General features: G+C 45.5%; 1 protein-coding gene across 2 annotated transcripts in view; it reads left to right on the forward strand.

Annotated features, from left to right (window-relative positions):
• TMEM98 (transmembrane protein 98) overlaps positions 1 to 21,680 on the forward strand; it is a 418,722-nt gene that overhangs the window by 388,606 nt on the left and 8,436 nt on the right. The gene's annotated exons all lie outside the window — the stretch shown is intronic.

Here is a 21,680-nt window from a genome sequence, read left to right on the forward strand (position 1 = left end):
CCCGGATTCTGCGAGCCTGGGAATGGCTGGCAGAATGTGGGGACCTGGTCTCCTGTGTCCTGCGCAGTTCAGAGGAGTCTTCAGATTCCTCCTTGCTGCCAGGATTTGATGGGTACCCCCTCCACTGACCTAACTGGGCAGAGGTTTTCAGGATGCCCTTAATGGGCCTACTCTCCTGGGGTTCCCCACTGAACTGTACTGTACTTGGGTGCCCATACCCGGATGCCCACCCCTCCATTCCTGAGTGGTACTGGCCTATGAGCCCCATACTCTTAGCTGGATAGTAATCTGCCATCCCTGCGGCCCTGTGCTCATGTGCGCCAGGGGACATGGGGGTGGCAGAGTCCAGGGACTGAGAGGTATGAGGGCCTCTGGGACTAGGGCTCCTGAGGTTGTGCTCCGGAGTTTCCATTTCCCAGCGAACCTCATCTCTATCCGCCCTTGCTCCCTGTTGCAATGCAAGAGCCTGCATTTGTGCCTTCAGTTCCTCTGTTAAGGCCTTACTCGACTCTATCAGTTTCTCCTGCATCGCCACCTGTTGCTGGAGCCTATCATTGTGTTGACAGAGGGCCTCATTCTCCCTCTGTGCTTCCTGGTTGGTCCTTGAGAACTGGGCCAGTCTTTGCTGCAGGAGGTTTACCTCCTGGGCAATGTCCCTATTGGCCTGCTCCTTTCTTGCTAGAGCATCTTCCACCCTTCTGGTGTGCTCTACCAAGTTCTGGTTTTCTTTTTGGAGATCACCCAGCCCCTGGAGGGCTAGGTGATTTTCTTCCATTTTTCTTTTTAAATGGCAGACTTCCTGGCCTAAGGCGTCTCTTTCCTGACTAAGAGCCTGCATTTGTGCCGCCAGGTCGTCCCTTTGCCTTTGGAAGGCGCCGGCTTTCTGGCGCTCCTGATCAAACTCTGCCTGGGTATCCAGGTCTTTCAAAATTAGTTTGTTGCTCTCCTCTTTCTCTCTGTCTAGTTGGATTTGCAGGGTGGCTACCTGCTCTGTGCATGCCCTGTTGAAATTGATCTGTTGCTCCAGCTTTTTCTGGTTCTGCAGTAAGGAGTCCAAACTGTCTTGGTGCTCCTTCTGCAGGGCCAGAAATCGGGTATCCTGGTCTGTCTTTTCCTGTTGTAGGATGCCCATATCCTCTTTTATTTTAATGATATATTGCCTATTATCATTTTCTGCCTCCTGGCTCCTCTGCAGCCTCTGCTCAGAAGAGTCCAGATCAGATTGGGCCTTCTGTAATGCCATCTGTTGCCTATTTGCCAGATTTTGGCTTTCAGCACATCTATCCTGCATGTCTCCCATATATAGGTACAGGTATGCCGCTATCCTAACAATCTTGTCGTGTTCATCTTTGGCCTTAGGGGCCATGTATAGTTCACTCAGGGCCACATGTAATGGACCCTGATCTCTATATATATCTGACCCTGTTTCAGTGACCTGTTGCGTGATGGCCTGCAACCAGACCGTTTGGTCCTGGTGAGTCCACTCACCTCTCACAAATAACTTATGTAAGAAGTGCTCTCTGGCTATTTTCATGTCTACTAAGGTCGTCATTCTAGAGATTGGTCTCTGTCCTGACTTACAGAAGTTTGTATTTTATTTTTGCAGAACAGAACTTTTCTTGGAGTGTCCCTTTTGAGGAATGCTTCACAGCGTAAGGCAGCGTGGTGATCCGACTGGATGTATGTATCCCGTCAGTTAGCACACTGTATTAAGCTGCACAAGTGGTAAATCTAACCCAACGTCTCGGCTCGAGCCCCCACTTTGTAAGAGGATTCAATTCAGCACTACAGCCAAGTTAACGCCTAGTCTAGAATACTGAATGAAAACCCTTATTGATATATCTTTAGGTCCAGTTCATGCGTTCTGGATGACTACCCTTGTATAACACCCCTCTCTTGGAATCCCCCTGACCCCACTGAGCCAAGAAGTAATTCTGTTTTGCAAGTTTAAAAGGTTTATTTGATAAATTAAAATATATATCACACTTTTTAATAAATTAATAATTGAATATCACACTTAATCTGATATGGTAAATATTAACAACGGAGAATCTGGCACTAGCACACTTCTTTATAATTACTAAGGAGTTGAGATGAAATGGATAAGGTAGCACACTGGTAAATAGGTATAGAAGTATAATGTGGTAGAAAATGCTTTATAGAGTTCAAATGGATGTAATGTTGAATGAAAATGCAATATAGAAAATACTCAATATGATTTCAACAAACAAGGTAATCACTTTTCTCTGGCAATCCCCTCCCCCCCTTGGTGCAATGCAAGGAAATGGAAGGAAGCACACAGTTCTCAGAAATGCAATCAATGTAATCAGTTCAATCCAGCAAGCTTAGACAACAGAAAACAGATAGGAGTTTTGAAATCACAGGCCCAAATTGCTTTGATATGTGCTGGCAATGAATGAGAAATATGCTGGAAACGCTTTTAATTCCCTTTTAGAGGTTCAGGGTGAGTGGTATCTAGTTAATATTAGTCCAGGCTCACACTAGCAATGATGCAGGAATGATTAGCAGGTTAAACGAATTTCTGGCAAATGGAAAGCAAACAGCAGCAGTTTTTACATGTGAAGAAATTGCAAATCGCGGTAAAATTCGCGGATGCGCCGAGCGCTATTACAAAGGAACCGCAAGGACTATCTCTACCGTTTTGGGGTCCTAGGAAAGCCTAGGATCTCAGGTTCCAAATGAAAGTTATTGCAAGTCTCTAGCCCAAACGGTTGCGGAGATATGAGTAATTTAGTAAAGGTCGTTTTTGGTTTTGCCAATTTTAAACGCACACTTTGACAAGTGACAAATTTTACTAGAATTGACAGGTGACAGATAGGAGGCAGTTCTACTTAGGTTAAATAGATTGAATTAGATGAATTTAAACTAAGAGATGTGTTCTGAGTTTTGCTAAGTACTCACAAGAGATTTTGAACAGGAAAGCGACTTGGTCACGATCTTCAGTCTGGTCAGGTCTTTCCGGATTCTGCTCACAGTGCCTGGTCTCTGCTAGGCACAGCACTGCTTTCTCTCTGGTCTGGTCTCTGCTAGGCACAGCACTGCTTTCTCTCTGGTCTGGTCTCTGCTCTGGATAGATTGAAGTCTCTAGTTTGGCTTTCTGGAGTTTGATGGAGGTAAGTATGGATTTTTCCGGCAGGGCTTCCAGCGGCAGATGAAATTGAATGTCTCTATCTATCCTGTCTGTCTGCTTTTATGTGTTTAGAATGTGGGTGTGTTCTAGCATCACTGACCCTACCTCTCTCTCAGCTTCTAATTGGTCAAACTTTCACTCGTCCCCTGATTGGCGAACTAAGTTGTGTCAGAGTGATGTCATCCATTTATGATCTCTTGAAACCACCTCCCTTATCATCTGTGCACCCAAATCTATATATGATCAAAATACATACTTCAGAGTTACACAGTTGTTTGAAATTACATACCCATGTCACCTATCACATGAGGTATACTCTGTCCCAAATCTGCTGTTTCTAGGAGCTTGCATTCACAAATGGCAACTTCTAGCACTTTTTAATGTGCTAAACAACATTGGATCTTCATTAAATTTTATACAACTGTTCCTCACATATCTACCCACATACCAATGCATTTTCGTTTGTCTAGCTGAAACAGGGAGTTTGTAATATTAATAAACAATGGGGTTTTGCCCCAGAACATCACACAAATTCGAGTTTAGTCTTGAATTAAAGGTACATTTTTTAAATTAAAGCTCTCAAAGTTATACATTTCTGTCATTTGATTACAAAGAGTTATCAGTGTTTTTGTAAAATATATATTTTACTTCCAATTCAGTCCTCAGAGTGTTGAGGTCCGCCTCCAAGACTTGGGTGGGTCAGTCCTCTGGGCAGGCAGGGCTTTGTTGACATTAAACAGACAAAATTAACATATTCCTTTCAGAGGAAAGGGTCCTTTGTGTGGTCTCTGGGAAGCTCCCAGCCAGTCTGCCTTCTATCAATCAAGAGGTCATGTGAGATTCTAACTCCTGGTGTGAAGCTCTTGAGGTGATAGGGTTTCCCAGGCTTCAGGCCTCTGGGAACAGCATGTGGCTAATTTTTAATTAAAATGCAGCCTTTGAAGTCAGCTGAGTCAAATCCCTTTGTCAGCAACTGCACTCAATTCTCCTGTCAGAGTTTAGACCGCCAGCTCCCCCTTGAGGATTTTGTTGGTACTGCATGCAATTTTGGGATTTTCTTGGATTAATGCATTCTAAACAGGAATGGTTCTTACATGGTAGTAAATCCTTGCTTAACATTGTTTTGATGGGGCTCCTTACAGTAAAATGGTTATGTGGAACCCCACAAAAGGGTTGAATCTTTAAAGTGGTCCAATGAGTCACGATTTCAGCAACTTTTTGACATCAGTAACAGTGGATTTTGTTAACAAAGACCTTTCTTTACACTGGTGGGTGGCAAGTTAGGTAACCATTTTGGTGTGCGCACAACTGCGCAGCTGTCCTGGATTCTGGGATGAAATGATGGGCGGCGACAGCGCATCCCCATCTTTACCCACTCCAATTATTTATTTTTGTTCTGGGGCAAAATGATGGGCAGCGACAGCTTAATCCCCATATTTACCCCGTCTAATGATTCCACATGGGTCAAAACAATGGTTTCAGACTACTGTGCGGGTAGTCCAATGGTGGTTTTAGGCAGCGTCCTTCTGTGCCCATAACATCGGCAAAAATGGGTGGCAGCCTATTCTTCCTGCATTTCCCGGTGCATTTTCTGGGAAGCTCTGGTCATCATGATGTTTTCATGTCAGTACTGCACAGTTTTGAGGTAGGGCTAGGATGCATGGGTAAATACATCCCACAACTGATAGTACTGGGCATACCAGAGCCCCCTGTGGGCTCTATTGCAGCTACATGCTTGTGCCTGTGGGTAAAAAGGGATTCCCTTCTGTGACTGTGCCTCTGCCCCACAAAATGCAGTATGAGACCTGCTGCTACCAAATTTCTGTCCCACTGCTGTGCTGTCTGCTGTGATTGTGCTTGTAGCGCATTCGGTTGCTGTTGTTGAACAAAATTATTTGTAGGGGCATATGGCATCTGCTGTGCTCGTGGTGCATCATAATAATACTGTGTCTGCTGCTGTGGCGAATACGTGGGTGTAAAATGTGCTGCCCTTTCTCTGTGGCCCTGAGCTGCCAATACATATGGTGCCATCCCCCTGCATCCTCTCACAAAATGTCCTGTCATCCAACAAGTCCAACATTGTCCTTCAAAATTGCCATAGCCACCAAATCTAGGCGTACCTCCATCAGATCCTCCTCCATATGCTTGTTAAAATCTGCCTCCTCTTCCTCTCTGGGAGTTCCCTCTCCCTCTGGGATAATACATCTGTTCTCCTCATCCTCCATTAAATCCCATTGGTGCTACCTGCTGGTAACCCTGCTAATATTGTTCCTCTACTGTGTTTGTAATCACTGCTCCTTCTACTGCTATTCTCGCCAACTTCTTTTGCACTGATTTTGCTTCCTCACTGACTCTGTCTTCCACTATCTTTATTTCCTTCTCCTGTTTGTCTACAAACATGAACAATATGCAATTGTATTTCGGGTCACATCTTCATTGCTCCCTACTACCTTTCGCAATTGGTTTTGCACACTGTCAGGAAGACCTTGGCATACAAATGATAAAATATCAGAATATTTTTGTCCCATCAGTCTCATTTCTAAGCACCACTTTTCTGCATCATTAAGCCAGTCATGTCTGATGTATGTTATGTGAGAAACCTGAGGGCGGCCTCCCATTTTCTCCCCTTGGGTCCTCTGTTCAGGTGGCCAGGGAAAGGCCATCGCTCTTGGATGCTGAATCTGGGGACTGGAGAAGCGAGGGAGGATCACCTGGGTAGAGGGTCCTTTGGGATTGGGAGTGAATTGTGATTGGGTGTGAAATGTCCTCAGGCGAGACGCGGTATGCCGCATCTTTCTTTCAGGAAGAACCCTCTGTCCCAGATGTAGTCATGGGGTATTGACCCAGAAATTGCCCAAAGATATTACCACCCTAGAAGCACCCTAGAAGCACCAAAAAGAAGGTGAAGAAGAGAGGGGTTAAGGATAAAGCAGGCAAGACATGGTATCCCCTTACCCTACTGTTGACCAACCTAACCCTCCCCCAATCTTTATTGATTTTTGCAAAACCTCCACTTTCATTTCTCCACATTTGACATTTGAAAGTACTGGGATGAGGAAGAGGAGACTAAGAGTAATGAACACTAAACCTACATTTAACCACTCTGGTACTAGGACGAGTTAGATGCCTGCAGAGTATGATGAGAGCCAGGTATGTCCCCTTAATCATAGTCAGGCAAACCTAATGAAGGGTCCACACCTGCAGCCTCTGATGGGGTTGCAGGTGTATTAGATGAGAGCCATAGAACAGTACTTGGAGGGGAAGCAGGGAGGCCTATGGAGAGAGGCCAGCAGGGGACCCTTTCCAGAAGGAGTCTGCCGGGGTGCGACCTGTGGAGGAGCCAGGACGCCGGCCAGCAGCCCAACGAGGGAGCCTCAGTGTCGTGGAACTTTGAAAGGGGAAGAAGGATGCAGTCTGGATCCTCGCGGAGGCAGCGGAGCTACCTGCCTGTGAGAGGCGGGCCCTGGTATGTGAGCGGGGCTCCGTGGGAGCTATTCTGGAATGAAGTACCAGTGAGTGTTGGGGAGAGACACCTGATACCGGGGCATTCCTAAGTGGTCTGCGAGTGGGGAATGAATGAATCCCAATTGCTGAACTGCAGGGGCAGTTGAATATAAGCAGAATAAATGCTTATTGAATACCGAACTGAATAACAACTTGAAATTAAACCATGCTGAGTGCATATTGAATACCAAATTGAAGAAAACTTTAAACAATGCATGTCTATTGAATACCGAAATCAAACACATATTGAGGGCATATTTAAACCTCAAAGTGGAGAAAAACTGGAAGTCAAACATAACAAATGCACATTAAATATCAAACTGGATGAAAGCTTGAAAAAAAGGAAAATGAATATTTGTTGGTGGTCGAACTGAATTAAGTTTTGCAATTTCACTCATTAAAGAGGAGACTGAGAGTAATGAACCCTACACCTACATTTTACCACTCTGGTACTAGGACAAGAAGATGCCTGCAGAGCATGGTGAGAGTCAGGCATGCCCCCTTAATCTTAGTCAGGCAAACCTAATGAAGGGTTTGCACCTACAACCTCTTAGGGGGTTGAAGGTGTATAAAATGAGATCCAGAGAGCAGTACTTGGAGGAGAAGCAGGGAGGCCTGTTGGAGAGAGACCAGCAAGGGACCCTTTCCAGGAGGAGGCAGCCATGGTGGGACCTTTGGAGGAGCCAGGACTCCGGCAAGCAGCCCAATTAGAGAGCCTCAGTGTCTTGGGTCTTTGCAGGAGGAAGAAGGACGACGTCCGCATCCACGCCGAGGCAGCAGAGCTACCAGCGTGTGAGAGGTGGTCCCTGGTATGCAGGCGGGGCTCATTGGATCTGGTCTGCCGACCTGCAAGGAAGAAAGAAACAGCGGGAGCTATTCGGGAACAAGGCCAAGTACTGGTGAGTGTCGGGGAGAGGCACTCGATACCGGGGCATTCCTAAGCGGGCTGCGAGTGGGGAATGAATGAATCCCAATTACCGAACTGCACAGGCAGTTGAATATAAGCACAATGAACGCCTATTGAATACCGAACTGAATAACAACTTGAAATTAAACCACACCAAGTGCATATTGAATACCGAATTGAAGAAAACTTTAAACAATGCATCTCTATTAAATACCGAACTGAAAAACATATTGAGTGCATATTCACATCCAAGATACAAACATGACAATAGCAACACACCACCTGCACACTTCATCCATCTGCACCAATGGCTCATACCTCCAGATAGGCGCAGGACTAGCACGTTTATTATGCCCTAGACACCATGCAATACCTTGCCCCATACCTTTCCTACCCACAACATCAGCATTCACCACAATAACCCCTACTACCCAAAGCACTTTACTGTCCATGCCCATTCTAGGCTCTTCCTGCCTCATTCGGCTATCCAACAGGACACACATACTACACCCACGCATCAAACCCATGCCAAGTGTTCTAAGAAATTGCAGACTATTCACCCACACAACCAAACCACCCCCCCAGCCCCTTGCCACCAGCCACTCAGATTCACTGCCAGCACTCAAATTCCCAAGGCACAAAACATTATCTTTAAAAATGCCCAGAAACAGACTAACCACAATCCCAAATCTCAAACCATCCAGCGCCACAACCCCTCTTCTACCACCCATGTACCCTCACCTCAAACACCATCCCACAACACTCCACCTAGCACTAAACCACTAACAGGAGCCCTACTAAATGCTAGATCACTAGGCGCACATGCCACTGACATCCATAACCTCATTCTCGAATACAAACTAGATTTCTTCGCTGTAACTGAAACCTGGCTTCATACAGCATCAGGCCCACTCCTTTCACTAGCTATATACCCCCTGAATACTCCATTCTTAGAACAGACCGACAAGATACCATAGGAGGTCGGGTGGCTATCATCTTCAAATCCTCACTTAAATTTAGAGAATGTAAAACAGAAACGTTACCAGGCTACAAACTCCTAACATTAAAACTAGCCACTGACCCAAAAATCACCATTAACTTTCTCATATTATACAGAACACCAAGCTCCCTGAGCAACCCAGACATTGAACTGCCACTGATCATCTCCCTAATTATCAAACCCAACACCAAATGTGTCCTACTAGGCGACATTAACCTGGGATATAATGACCTAACAGACCCCAAAGCTACAGCCTTTTAAGAACGCATTCCTAGAAATGCAATTCAAACAAATTGTTAATGCCCCAACCAATACCAAAGGAAAAATCCTTGACTGGATCTTAACCTTAAATACCAACGTACATCTAAAAGACATTATGGAATTATCCTGGACTGATCACTCCTTCATCACATTCAACATCATCACTACGATTGACCCTTCACCTTCCTCTCCGCCCTCGCTACCTATTTTAATGAGAAACACTAAGAAACTAACCTCAGAAAACCTAACGCCACTGCTAGACAAACTAGTAAACACCAAACCCCCACCGATGCACAACCCAGAAGCTATCGCTCTACACTACCACAACTGCCTACAGTTAGCAATTGATGAAATAGCCCCTCTCAGAGCCAAACGACCTAAACCCAAGCCCAGTAACATCTGGTTCAATGATGAACTCATCGAGCTTAGGAGAAAAAAAAGAGCGCTTGAACACGTAACTAGAAAAAAAACCACCACTGAACTGAAAAAAGTACTACAAATACCTGCCAAAACCTACAAAACTGAAGTGTACATACAGAAAGCTAATTCACTTAACACACGCATAATGAACGCCTCCTCTAATAGCAAAGAACTATTTGCTATTATCAAGGAATTGGAAACACCCATTCATCCACCTTCTACTGTCGTAGTAAATAAAGCTTGGTGCTCGAACATTCAAGATGCCCTAGCTGCTAAAATCAGCACACTGCAAAACAAAATTAAAGCCCAAAAAGAAAATGCTAGGCCCTCTAGTCGAGACTACCTCACCACCTCCCATAGCCAACACACCAGACTTTCCCTTCACACCAGTGACTATAGCCCAAGTACAAAAAACAATAGCTACACTAAAACCTTCTAATTGTAAAGGAGATAAGGTCCCAGCCGAACTAATCAAGGACTGTGCGCCAGCCTTAGCTCCCATTATTACTCACTTTTTAAACGCCTCATTCTCTACCAACACCATCCCACCCAGCATTAAAGAAGCCTGGGTCACCCCCCTTCTAAAAAAACCTCATTAGACGCCACCATCCCCACTAACTACAGACCCATCACTACAGTACCCTTCCTTTTGAAAATCATAGACAAAATCGCCTATACCCAAGTCCAAGCCCACCTCGAAGACAACAAATTACTAGGCGACAGACAATCAGGTGTCTGACCCGGTCACAGCACTGAAACAGCGTTACTGGATTTAAAAAACCAAATGGATGCTTTCAGGGAATCAGGAAACCTATGCATTCTGCTCCTGCTTGACCTTTCCGCTGCGTTTGATTTAGTAGACCACACCAAACTATGCCAAACCCTTTCAAACAACTTTCACTTCTCCAAGGAAGCAACTTCTTGGATTAAATCTTTTCTCTCAGACCGCACATCAAGAGTATCCATAGGAGACACAGCAGCTGACCCCATTTCAGTCCCAATAGGAGTCCCCCAAGGATCCTGCCTCTCTCCCACGCTTTACAACGCCTACACCAAACTACTCTTCGCAGCATTAGACGCTATGGGAGTAATTTACACGAACTTTGCAGATGACACACAAATACTTATTCCTATCTCAGGCAATTTAGAACAGAACACCATCTGTGTCAATAAAAGTTACGCCGTCATCCAAAACTGGATGGCTGCAAATAGCTTATGTCTCAATGGAGAAAAAACAGAGATCCTCATAGTACGCTCTCCAGCCCGCCTAGCCAAGCTCCACCCACTTTACATATCCATAGTCATCGACAATACACCCATTCCCATCTCTAACCAAGTGAAAACTCTAGGAGTATACTTGGACTTTAGCCTTACCATGTGCAAGCACATCAACCACAGCATACACTACCAAACTTATCGCACTAAGCCGCCCATTCCTCACGCAACAAAACTACATCACACTAGCAAGAGCCCTCACCTTAACCAAATTAGACTACTGTAACATACTCTTCCTAGGCACCCCACAAAAAAACATCAACAAAATGCAGCTATTACAGAACAAAGCATTAAGATCAGCACTAGGCATAAGCAAAGGAGGTCACATTTCACACCACAGGAGAGATGCACATTGGCTACCCACCCAAGCCAGAATACTCCACAGAACACTCACAATCGCACACAAATGTGTTTCTGGCAAGGCCCCAACCTACTTCAACAACTGTCTCAACCGCAAAGCCGCAGTCAGATGCCTTAGATCTAACGCAAACTTACAGCTACACATCCCACGCTTCAACAACGTAAGAACAGGCAAGATCTAGCTTCATTGTAGCAGCCCCTAGAATCTGGAACTCCCTCCCTGCTAACATTAGTAACAAGCCCTCATTGATTAAATTCAAGAAACTCCTCAAAACGTGTCTCTTTAATAAATACTGAGCTCCGTGCTCTCTTCTGTAACGCCACACTGCATGACCTATGTAAATATTGTATAGTAAACGTAAACGCTGTATATAACCCATGCAACCACTGTATATGTAACAACCAAGATCAAGTATTCTTATCTTTTACCATGTAACCTTAAGTCAAGCTTTCTCTGTAACTACGCCGTGATACTCTTGGGCTTGGGTGAAAAACAAATACAATAAATAAATAAATAAATATTTAAACATCAAATTGGAGAAAAATTGGAAGTCAAACATAATGAATGCACATTAAGGGACTGATTCAGGGAAATGTTTTATAATGGCGCAATCCCATAGGAAAACATTCCATGAATCAGGACCTTAATATCAAACTGGATGAAAGCTTGAAAAAAAAGGTAAATTTATATTTGTTTGGGGTCGAACCGAATGACGTCTTGCAATTTCACTTATTAAATATGGCAATGAAGAACATTTTTATGGGCAAAGCAGAGGACAGCCAAAGAGAAAGTGCCCATGGGAAAACAGCACATAGGAAAGAGTGCGAGTGTGGAAAAGTGCAATAGCAAGGTGGGACATGAGCAAGACCACCATAAAGTGAACTTTACGGACAATTACAGTGTGGCAAGGCCAAAGACTGGCAAGAGGTGTGTGACACTTTGGGGCAGAGCCAAAAGGCTAATCAGGAGAAGCCAAAGGAGTGTGAATATTACACATAAACCAAGAGGCCAACCAAGAGAGACTACAAGAACACAACTCTGTACACAGGGACAAGCCTGGAAAACCTGTGTGAGCTGAGGAACCTAGGGATCCTGGTTGCGCAGGTTGTGATGGGTGGACTGTGCTTTCTGGCAACTGCGCCTAGACCAATGAGCCCGGAACTATGTGAATCCAAAGACATTGTGTAAACTAAAGTCTTGGTGAAGGGCACCCTGAGACTCAAGGAATTGTGAATTCTGTCTTGAGAACGAGGTCTCAAGACCCTTTTGCTTTTGAACTTTGTTACTTGGTACTTGGGAGCTGAATAAAAAGCTAAGAGCTGGAACAAGCTCAGAACTTTGTTGATCACTATAACTTTCGATATTGACATCCCTACACATTGTTTAGCTTTAGTTGTGAGGGCAAGCATAGGTTTTGGACACAGACAGACTTTTAAGTTGAACTCTTTGACTCATACTTTTCTTAATTATGTTCAGGTAGGGAAATCCCATTTTAGCATTGAGCAAGTTAGGCCTTCAACCATCCTGACATTTAAGTTAATAAACACCCTGTTTAAACAGTAAGGGCCTCATTACACGGATGGCGGTAAGGGTTTACCGGTACCGGTAAGGGTACAAGTGCCGGTAAACCCTTACCGCCTTACTATGAGGTCCCTTTGTGGGACCCTACCGGCTGGTTTTACCAGCCTTTAAGGACGGGACCTGCAACGGGACCTTGGAGGTAATTACGGTACCGCAATTTGCAGTACCGTAATTACCGCTTTCCCCATTCCCATTGAGCCCTTTGGGGGCAAAAATGGGAATGGGGAAGTGCCATGGTGAATGGGGAATTACCGCCCCCACACACCTTGGAATAGGGCGGTAATTCCACCATTCACCATGGCGGACTCAGTAAAATACCGGCGCTAAAAGCGCCATGGTTACCGCGTCCGTGTAATGAGGCCCTAAGTCTGTTGTCGGTGTCTGGCTTCATGATGCCTTCACACTGGGCACCTTCCACATATTTGTCCTACAGTTATTAACTGGCGAGCCATCATGCTGATTACTGTTCGCTGTTACCCTTCCATATCCTGCCCTATTCAACAGGTCATCTTCCTGGTCTCCCACTATTGAAGCAAATTAACTCTTCAAATCCCCCACAGCTAATGTTATTCCTGACATTCTCTTCTCCAGTTCATGAATGCACTTGCCCGCCCTTGCTGAAGGGACGGCAATTTAGCTATTAAATTATCCTTATCTGTCTGGGGCCACAGGATGTACTGAGCCAATCCTGTCCCCTTCTGTATTATGTGTGCTCCGCTTCATGCATGTGGGTAAAATGTTTACCTTTTTCCTTGTTGCCACAGCCATACAGCCTGGCAAGCATCGAAGCCTATCTCTATATAATGATTGTCTTCTCAAATTTACCGTGGGCACGGGAAATGCAGGCCCTGGTAGCCCCTCGTCTTCCGCTTGCTGGTCGTCACCCTCACACCACTTCATTATCCTCCCAATCCTCTTCCTCATCCCCATGCACTGAATCATAATCAATACTATGAAGTTGTCCCACACTCAGAGCAATCTCTCTGCTCCTTAATTGTTCACTCAATCTATCCGGCACACTCGGCTGGTCCCCCTTCTGTCCCTGCGCGGTAATTTCTGTTGGCAGTCTCACTGGGGGTGCTCAACAGCTCTGCTGTCGATTTTGAACATAATTCGTCCTGCTCTCCATTTATCTGAAGTTTTTCCTATTTCTTGTCCCTCTCTTCTTGCTTTTCTCTCTCTCTCTCTCTCTCTAGCTCCTCCTTTGCTTCTTGCACCGGTTCTTCTAAATGCCACATGCATCATTCTCTACCTGCAACTCAAGAGTTTTGTGTGTCCTCTTTTATCTGTCCTGTCCTTTTATTGCTGTCTTCATTGGGTGGTATCCCACGGCTGGCTGTAATGGAAACTGTCCGGGCACAGTCGACTCTGGAAAACATTGCGTAGGAGGAAGAAAGGTTGGTGGCACACATATTTTGTTATGCTTAATGTTACTACAATCAGATTTACTTTCCTCCTCTTCAAACATCTTCCAAAGTTCGAGAATGTTTAGTCTGTTTTTTAACTTCTTTCCTTTATATGTGGTGGTCAAATGTGTATACATGTGCTGCAGTACTTCCTTTGTGTGTGTCCCCTCCCTGGGCTATGGCCTAAACATTTTACCTGCAGTTTCCTGTCCCCATTCTGTGTGGTACTTAACAGTTTTCTTCCGATATTGGGGGAGTGATTTGCACATGTGTGCCAGATGGGAATCCATCATACACAATAAAGTACTCTGCTTACCAATGATATTAATCAACGCTGTTCCAGCAGCGCTCACCACCTTATTCCCTTAGTCAAATCACCCGGCCACGTTTTGTTTATACCCCAAAAAGCATTTTAACAAAATTCCATTCCAACTCACACCCTTTCATAAATCTCAATACATCATCACAACCCTCAACTCTCCTCAACACAAAACTCCCATTCTAGCAAAATGTAATAATCAATAACTATACAAAAAAACCTACTGCTATATAACCAGGTCCTCTCCCATTCCTTATAAGGAATGAATAAGGATTGGTCGGATTTTGCTAGCAGACCAGCAGCAGGTAACACTTGCGTGTAGTGAATGCCTGCAGAACTTGTAGCTTTCATTTCTTCGTCTTTTCTCCATGGATGTGAGTTTGTCTCCATTTGTGTCTCCCCTGCCATGTGTAGTTTCCCTTTGTCCCATTCTCTCCCTTCGGCCTGCTTTCCATGCCCCATTGGCCGGTGTGATGCACACATGTCTGGAAAAACCTCACCTCCTGAGCACCTTTACACCTTGCTCAGGAGGTCCCAGCCCCATTTGCCAGCAGACCAGCTGCAGATAACACCTGAATGCAATGTGTGCCTGCAAGCCGTGTATTTTTTGTTTTTGTCTTTTCGCCGTGGATGTGCCTTTTGTCTCCATTTGTGTCTCCCTCGCAGTGTGTAGTTTCCCTTTTTCGCATTCACTTCCCCCTGCCTGCTTTCCATGCCCCCATTGGCCGGTGTGATCCACATATGGTCCAAGAAGCTCTCTTAATCTCAGAGTCCAGGGGAGCCTGCGCCCAGGCGCCACTCGGCTTAGAGCCACAAGGCAAAGGGCAGCTCCCATAGCAGCATCTCCACTCCGTGTTTGCCCATGTTCGCGTGGGAAGCTTGCTGAAGTCAACCAGCAGTGACTGATGAGGTAAGTGAAGTCTGGGCGGGGAGTAGAGCCATTACTGTACTCCAGTAAACCCCACCACTCTTATTAGCTTATCTCATATACCTATGCATTTAGCCCAAATTATATATGGTAGCCATATTTGCATCTAGCCTAAATTGTGTATGGTGGCTATGTTTTGCATCTAGCCTAAACTCTGTGGCGTGGCCATGCTCTGCATCTAGCCTAAACTCTGTGGGGTGGCCATGCTCTGCATCTAGCCTAAACTCTGTGGGGTGGCCATGCTCTGCATCTAGCCTAAACTCTGTGGGGTGGCCATGCTCTGCATCTAGCCCAAACGGTGTGTGGTAGCCCTATTTGCATATCTAGAAAGCCTCCATGGATCAAGCAACAGCATTTAATTCCTATGTTTAAGATCCTATTCAGACAATTCAAAATAACATTGCTAACGACAGTTCTTCATTTGGAGAGGAATACTCTGACACAGACATTCCCCTCCTCCCCATTGCAGCTCTGCTGGCTCATGATTGTGAACCTTTTGTTTCTTTCAACAGTCACTGAAGAATGTCATCGGCCTCTTGCAAGGCCTTAAACCAATAAATTACACTTCGTTTCTCTTGCCAGCCACTGTGGCAAAGAGGTTAGCTCATGACATACCCCGTTTGTGACTTGCCTTATTAATAAATCTTTACTTACTGGAGTGGTTCCTTCTTCATTAAAAAAGGCCACTGTTGTTCCCCTAAAAACTAATCTGGACCCAGGGGACGTGACAAATTACCAGCCAGTGGCTGGTTTACCATGGCCGGCAACGGTTTTGGCAAAAATTGTGACTGCCCAGTTCCAAACATACATTGATGATGAAGCTATTCTGGGTCCCCTCCAGTCTGGGTTCTGTCACAATTTTGGGACAGAGACCGCATTGACTGCAGTATTGGATTATTTGTTGGCAGTGGCAGACCAGGGATCTCTCCATTCTGGTTCTGTTGGATCTCTCTGCAGCCTTTGAGACGGTGGAACACCATATCTTATTCAAAAGACTCAAGAAAGTGAAAACATTTCAGATCAAGCAGGCAAATGGTTTGCCTGCTTCCTTTCTGAGACACAGCAACTGGTCACGTTGAGTGGCTTTGTTTCTACTCCTATGTCTCAGGGCGTTTGAAGTTCTGCAGGGGTCGTCACTCTCTCCCCTGCTGTTTAATCTCTAATTGCGTCCCTTAATGGATCTGCTCGGAACACATGGGGCCTCATTACGAGTCTGACGGTAGCCGTGCCGGAAATACCGGCAGGCTGCCGCCGGACCAGCAATACCATTCCACCTCCGTGATTGCCAGAATCACCGGGGCAATACAACCCCGGTGACCCGGTAATTTTGGTAACTCCATGGGGATGGGGACCATGGAAACACTGGTTCCTTCTATGACTGTGCCAATGTTTCCATGTCTGCCTGCAGCCGGGTGGTGTTATTTCCGCCAAGTCAGACCTGGTGGGAGTGACCCCTCCGCCTGTAGGACTCGGAATCAGCCGGTCCGGAAACAACAGTGGCGGTGGATTTACCAACACTGTTGTTTCCAGACCGGCTGACTTGTAATGAGGCCCATAAAGTCAACTTCCACTCTTATGCGGACGATACCCAACTGTTTGTAAAACTTGAGAAGGTGGAAGAGACTTTTCAGACACTTGATAACTGTTTGGCTGAGGCGAAAACATGGATGCCCGCCAATTGGCTCCTGTTGAATGCCAATAAAACAGAGGTTGCGTTACTCGGCCCTAAACACCTCTTGAGTTCCAATCGACAGCCAGCCTCACCTCGTCTTCTGGATGCAGACCTCCTTTTTGCTCCTAAAATAAAAAATCTCTGATGTGTCTGGCAAGAAGACTTAAGATGTACAGCTAAGGTGAATGCTAAAGTACTGTCAGTTTTTTATTCTGTGCGCCTGCACTGTCAGGTTCTCCCCTTTATTCAGGAAAGGCACTATCCAGCAGTGGTTGGGGCGATGGTAAACTCCCTCTTAGACTATTGCAATGGGCTACTGGCAGGCATACCAATTACCCGAATGCATTGAATGCAAAAGGCACAAAATGCTGCAGTTAGATGGATTTTTAAAGTCAGTAAATCCTCCCTAATTTCTAACGACTGCCGATCTTTACACTGGCTTTCGATCAAGGACCGGATAGATTTTAAAATGCCATGCCTTGTTTACAAATGTGTGGACAAGCAGTTCTCCTTCATATTTAGCTATGAAAATCCAATGGTACTCTCCGATGCGGCACTTATGCTCCAGTAGCAAGCTGTTATTGGAATTTCCCTGGGCCAAGCGTATGTCCAAAGGTGATTGCAGATTCAGCGTTTATGGCCCAAAACTTTGGAATAGCCTACCGTTAGAAATGTGGTCTCAAAAAACACTCCTCTGAGCCTGAGAAACTTGGAAAGAAAAACCGCAGCATTTTCAAACACAACCGCGTGCGTTTCTGCCTGCCTTGGCTTTCACTTTGGGTCTCCGGTGCTCCCCCAGGAGAGCACCGGAGACCCAAAGGGAAAGCCAAGGCAGGCAGAAACACACGCAGTTGTGTTTACATGCCACAGTGTTTCTGCCTATAGCTGATTTCCCATTTGGGGCTCTCGGGCTCCCCACGGGGGGCCTGAGAGCCCCAAATGGGAAATGCTAAATGCTGCAGTGTTTCTGCCTAAATCTGCTTTACCATTTGGGGCTCTAGGAAAGCAGATTTAGGTAGAAACACTACGCGGTTGTTTTCTGCAATGCTAAATGCTGCAGTGTTTCTGCCTAAATCTGCTTTCCCATTTGGGGCTCGAGGGCTCCCCACGGGGAGCCCTCGAGCCCCAAATGGGAAAGCAGATTTAGGCAGAAACACTACGCGGTTGTGTTTGAAAATGCTGCGGTTTTTCTTTCTAAGCAACCGCAAACATAAATACGTTTTTAAAGCTGTGGTTTTATTTCAAAATTTTCCGGGCTCCTCCAGCCCGGAAAAGCCCGGAAAACTTAGGAAAAAAAATGCAGCTAGTGCTTATTAAAAAATAAAAATAAATAGCACTTACCGAGATGCAGCTGCAGCTTTTCTGCCTGTAGTCTCCGGTCCGCGTCCTCTGAGTCCCAGCACCAATGAAGGAAAAGCCACCCAGTGGCAGCTGGCTGGCTTTTCCTTCATGAGTGCCGCAAAAGCAAAAGACAGCACAGGCGGGCATCCATTTCACAAAATGGATGCGCCCATGTGCTTGCTTTTGCAAATTTTGAGCTTGAATTGCTCAAAATTGTACATAGGGACTTGGAAAAAAAAATGCCAATCGTTTTTTTTTTTATATTGCCGATCTATTTTTGAAATAAAATTTTTTGGACGAACCATTCCTTTAAATAACAAATCATTCATAAGGACAAAGTTATCGTTCTTCGTGCACGGGTATAGCCGTGTCCTAGGATTTCTGAGGTCATCTGATGCCGAACCTCCATCAACTGCCTGCACTCCCCTGGATCCAGCGTGTTTGCCTGCAAGATCGGCAGGACTCTTGCAGAACTCCGCGCCTGACAACCTCATCCTTTGTGATTAAAGTTTGGTGGCATGCACTTTACACCAACCAAAGTTAAAGGGATGCCCCCCTGAACTCTTTCCTGCACCACAGAGGAAGTGCAGCATCCTCCATTGACCCCTAATTAATTCACGTTATAAGTGCTGGAGTCACCGATGATGTTGGTGTCCAAGCCCTTTCAGGGTCTCCATCTCTCCAACCATACCTTCTCATAACTCTGCTATAGTCTGGAATATATTGACCAAACAAGTTAAGTGGAAAACTAAGACTACAGCAGGTTTGGCCGAATTAATGAAGTTCTTTAAATGACATTTCTAGCTATACCTTTTCTTAACAGTCCTCCATTGGTGTTTAATAGCCAGTCATGTTTACATGTTTAAATGCACCCGTGGTCTTTCTTCTTGTGATTGGCTCAATGTGGTGCATTTAGCTGTGTATGGTGGGCATGCATAACTGGTGACTAGCCATTGGACACCTCTGTTTGACTGAACCACACTCAGCCGGGGGGACCACTACCATGCTATCATACATGCTCTAAAGGCTTTTGCTTTTTGCAATACATTACATGACCTGAGCAATTTTCAGCTTCCAAGGTCTATTGCTTGTGGTAGGTGCTAGCCTTATCTAGCCACCATCTTGCATGACCTCCCATTAAACTTAATTAAGAAATCTGTTATTATGTGCTTAACACCAGAGACCAGTCTCTAAGCGCGGACCCAGGATTCAAACCTTCCTTGCTCTGCATTGTCTTGCTTCCAAGACAAATGCGTTGCCCCTGAGCTATCCTTCTGGTCCATGAATGCACATGAAATAAAAATATGCAGTCAGATTGGTGGAGATAGGAAGTGCCAGGGAACTCCCTGAATATGTCTTAAAATTGTTGATTTGGTGCTCCATATTCTTCCTCAGTCACTTCTTCAGTTAAACCATTCGTTGTGTTTGCCCCGTCAGATGTTGTTGTTCAGTGGTCGAAGGGCACACAAAGAAGTAGTGGAACTATGTTCCCTGCTGGCCTGTCCCAGCTCTATACAGACCCCATCACCACGGCCCCTCCCACGCACCTAGACACCCCCATTCATGGTTCCTGCCTTTCCTCCATTCCATCCCCACCATTGTGTAAAGGCTGACATAAGCACAGTGAAAGAAAATGCATTTTAACAACCCCTCATTACCTTTATTCATTGTCCTCCACAGCCTGCATCTTACACACCCTCCCCTTTCTAATTATCCACCCATCACACCCCTTAAGGGGCATCCTAAAGATTAAAGTAACCCCTCCCAGCTACATATGAACTGCACGCACAGCTGTGCCTGCAGTATTTTAACGTTAAGTTGCTTAAATGCAAAAGAAAAATCCTAATTACTGTGGGAACAGGGCTATGATGGTGATTCGTAATGGGCTGTGTCCCAAGCAGGCCACTGAAAAGATAACAGCAACCCAACAGTTCTACGATAGCTCGCCATGATGCAAGGTTTGACCTGATCCAGCATGTTCCAGGTTCGAATCCCCAGTAAGGCAAAATCAAAATACAAACATGCCTGCAGTTTAAGGGCACTTTGTACCTTTGTGCCCTTTGGCAATGTGACCCCTGACGCAGGGCACTGAAGTGCACTTTTCAACTTCTTCCTACCCTTTTATTTTAAAACGAAACCATTCCAGAACGGTTACTTTTTAAAATAAACGTATAGGAACAGTACACCCTAATAAAAGCTCAGAAGTGCGCCCAACTGCTCCCTCCCACTTCAACCACTGTTGTTATGCTAACACACCAGTGCACACATACCCTGCAGACTTGGATGTGTTGGCAGGACTCGACAACCCAGCAATGCCTCAGACTTAGAACACATCTTTCCCATCACACGCGAGGGCACCAGCACCCACCCAGGAGCAGAGATCTCATATTGCACAGTTACTTGTGCGTGACTTCTTCAAACCATGTAGGGGGTCTTCAGCCATCCGGGTCCCGCCCCCAGCCATGACTTTTCAGTCCATGTATGTCACAAACCTAGACTACGCAGGTTACATGTCTTTATAATGAAACATTTTATAAAGAATGCACTTTTGTCGAATACTTTTTGGGGGGTCCCCAAATAAAACCCTGTTTCTCTCCCCTAAAAACCACCCCAACTATTTCCCCACAAGATTTAACCCTGTACCCCACCCTTAAATGCATTCTTCATAAAATGTTTTGCTATAAAATTATCGATATAAGATCATTCTACATAACATTTTCGAAATACCGACTATGCTGGCCTACCAGAATCCTGTTCACCAGCAATTACAACTGACAGCACCAAGATGGAACCCCACTGACATTCCTGCATCGCTTCAACACACACACCTGGACTGGTAGGAGCTGGGGCAGCAGGTTGCAGATGGGTAGCTGAAACCTTCTCCCCGTTCCTGCAAGAAATCATCCCCTCACCAATCCTACAAACCTATAGCATGAAACCCTTTCCACAGTCCAGTTTGTCAGCAATCACTCAGGACCATCCAGAGCGGTCCATGGTCAAGTGAATTGCAGAGCTGCGCCTTATGAATTCCACAAAGCATAAGTTTATTTTAAAAAAACAATGAGCAGCAAAATGAAAAAAGTATCACCACTAACCTTTTCAGTGTATTTTATTATGAGAAGCCCCCATAATTAACAGCAGGGATGCCATCATGCCTCGCAATACCTCCATGATTCCCTGTGCCCCGATATATCCATGCTCTCGCCTAGCCCACACGCTCTCCAGTCCTGCTGTGAAGGACAGCTGGAACAAGGGCGAGGGCAGGGCTGGAAAAGTGCAAGCATGCTGTTCTCAACTAATGCAGTAATGCTTCTTCGGCCAAGAAGGCTCCTCCATTGTAGAGGGACCACATTTTCAAAATAAAAAACCGGGACGGCCACAAACATAAAAGAAGGACAACCACGGCAGACCCTCCAGCCTCCCTCCGTGTGCACACTATGGGCCTGATTCATGGAAGTGTTTTATAATGGCGCAATCCCATAGGAAAACGTTCCATGAATCAGGGCCTCTATGTCCAGGACTGAACTGCTATCCTGCATATAAACTGGGAACTT

The sequence above is a fragment of the Ambystoma mexicanum genome, chromosome 13 (genome assembly GCF_040938575.1).
Source record: "Ambystoma mexicanum isolate Mex_15411 chromosome 13, UKY_AmexF1_1, whole genome shotgun sequence".
In the NCBI taxonomy this organism is placed as follows: domain Eukaryota; kingdom Metazoa; phylum Chordata; class Amphibia; order Caudata; family Ambystomatidae; genus Ambystoma; species Ambystoma mexicanum.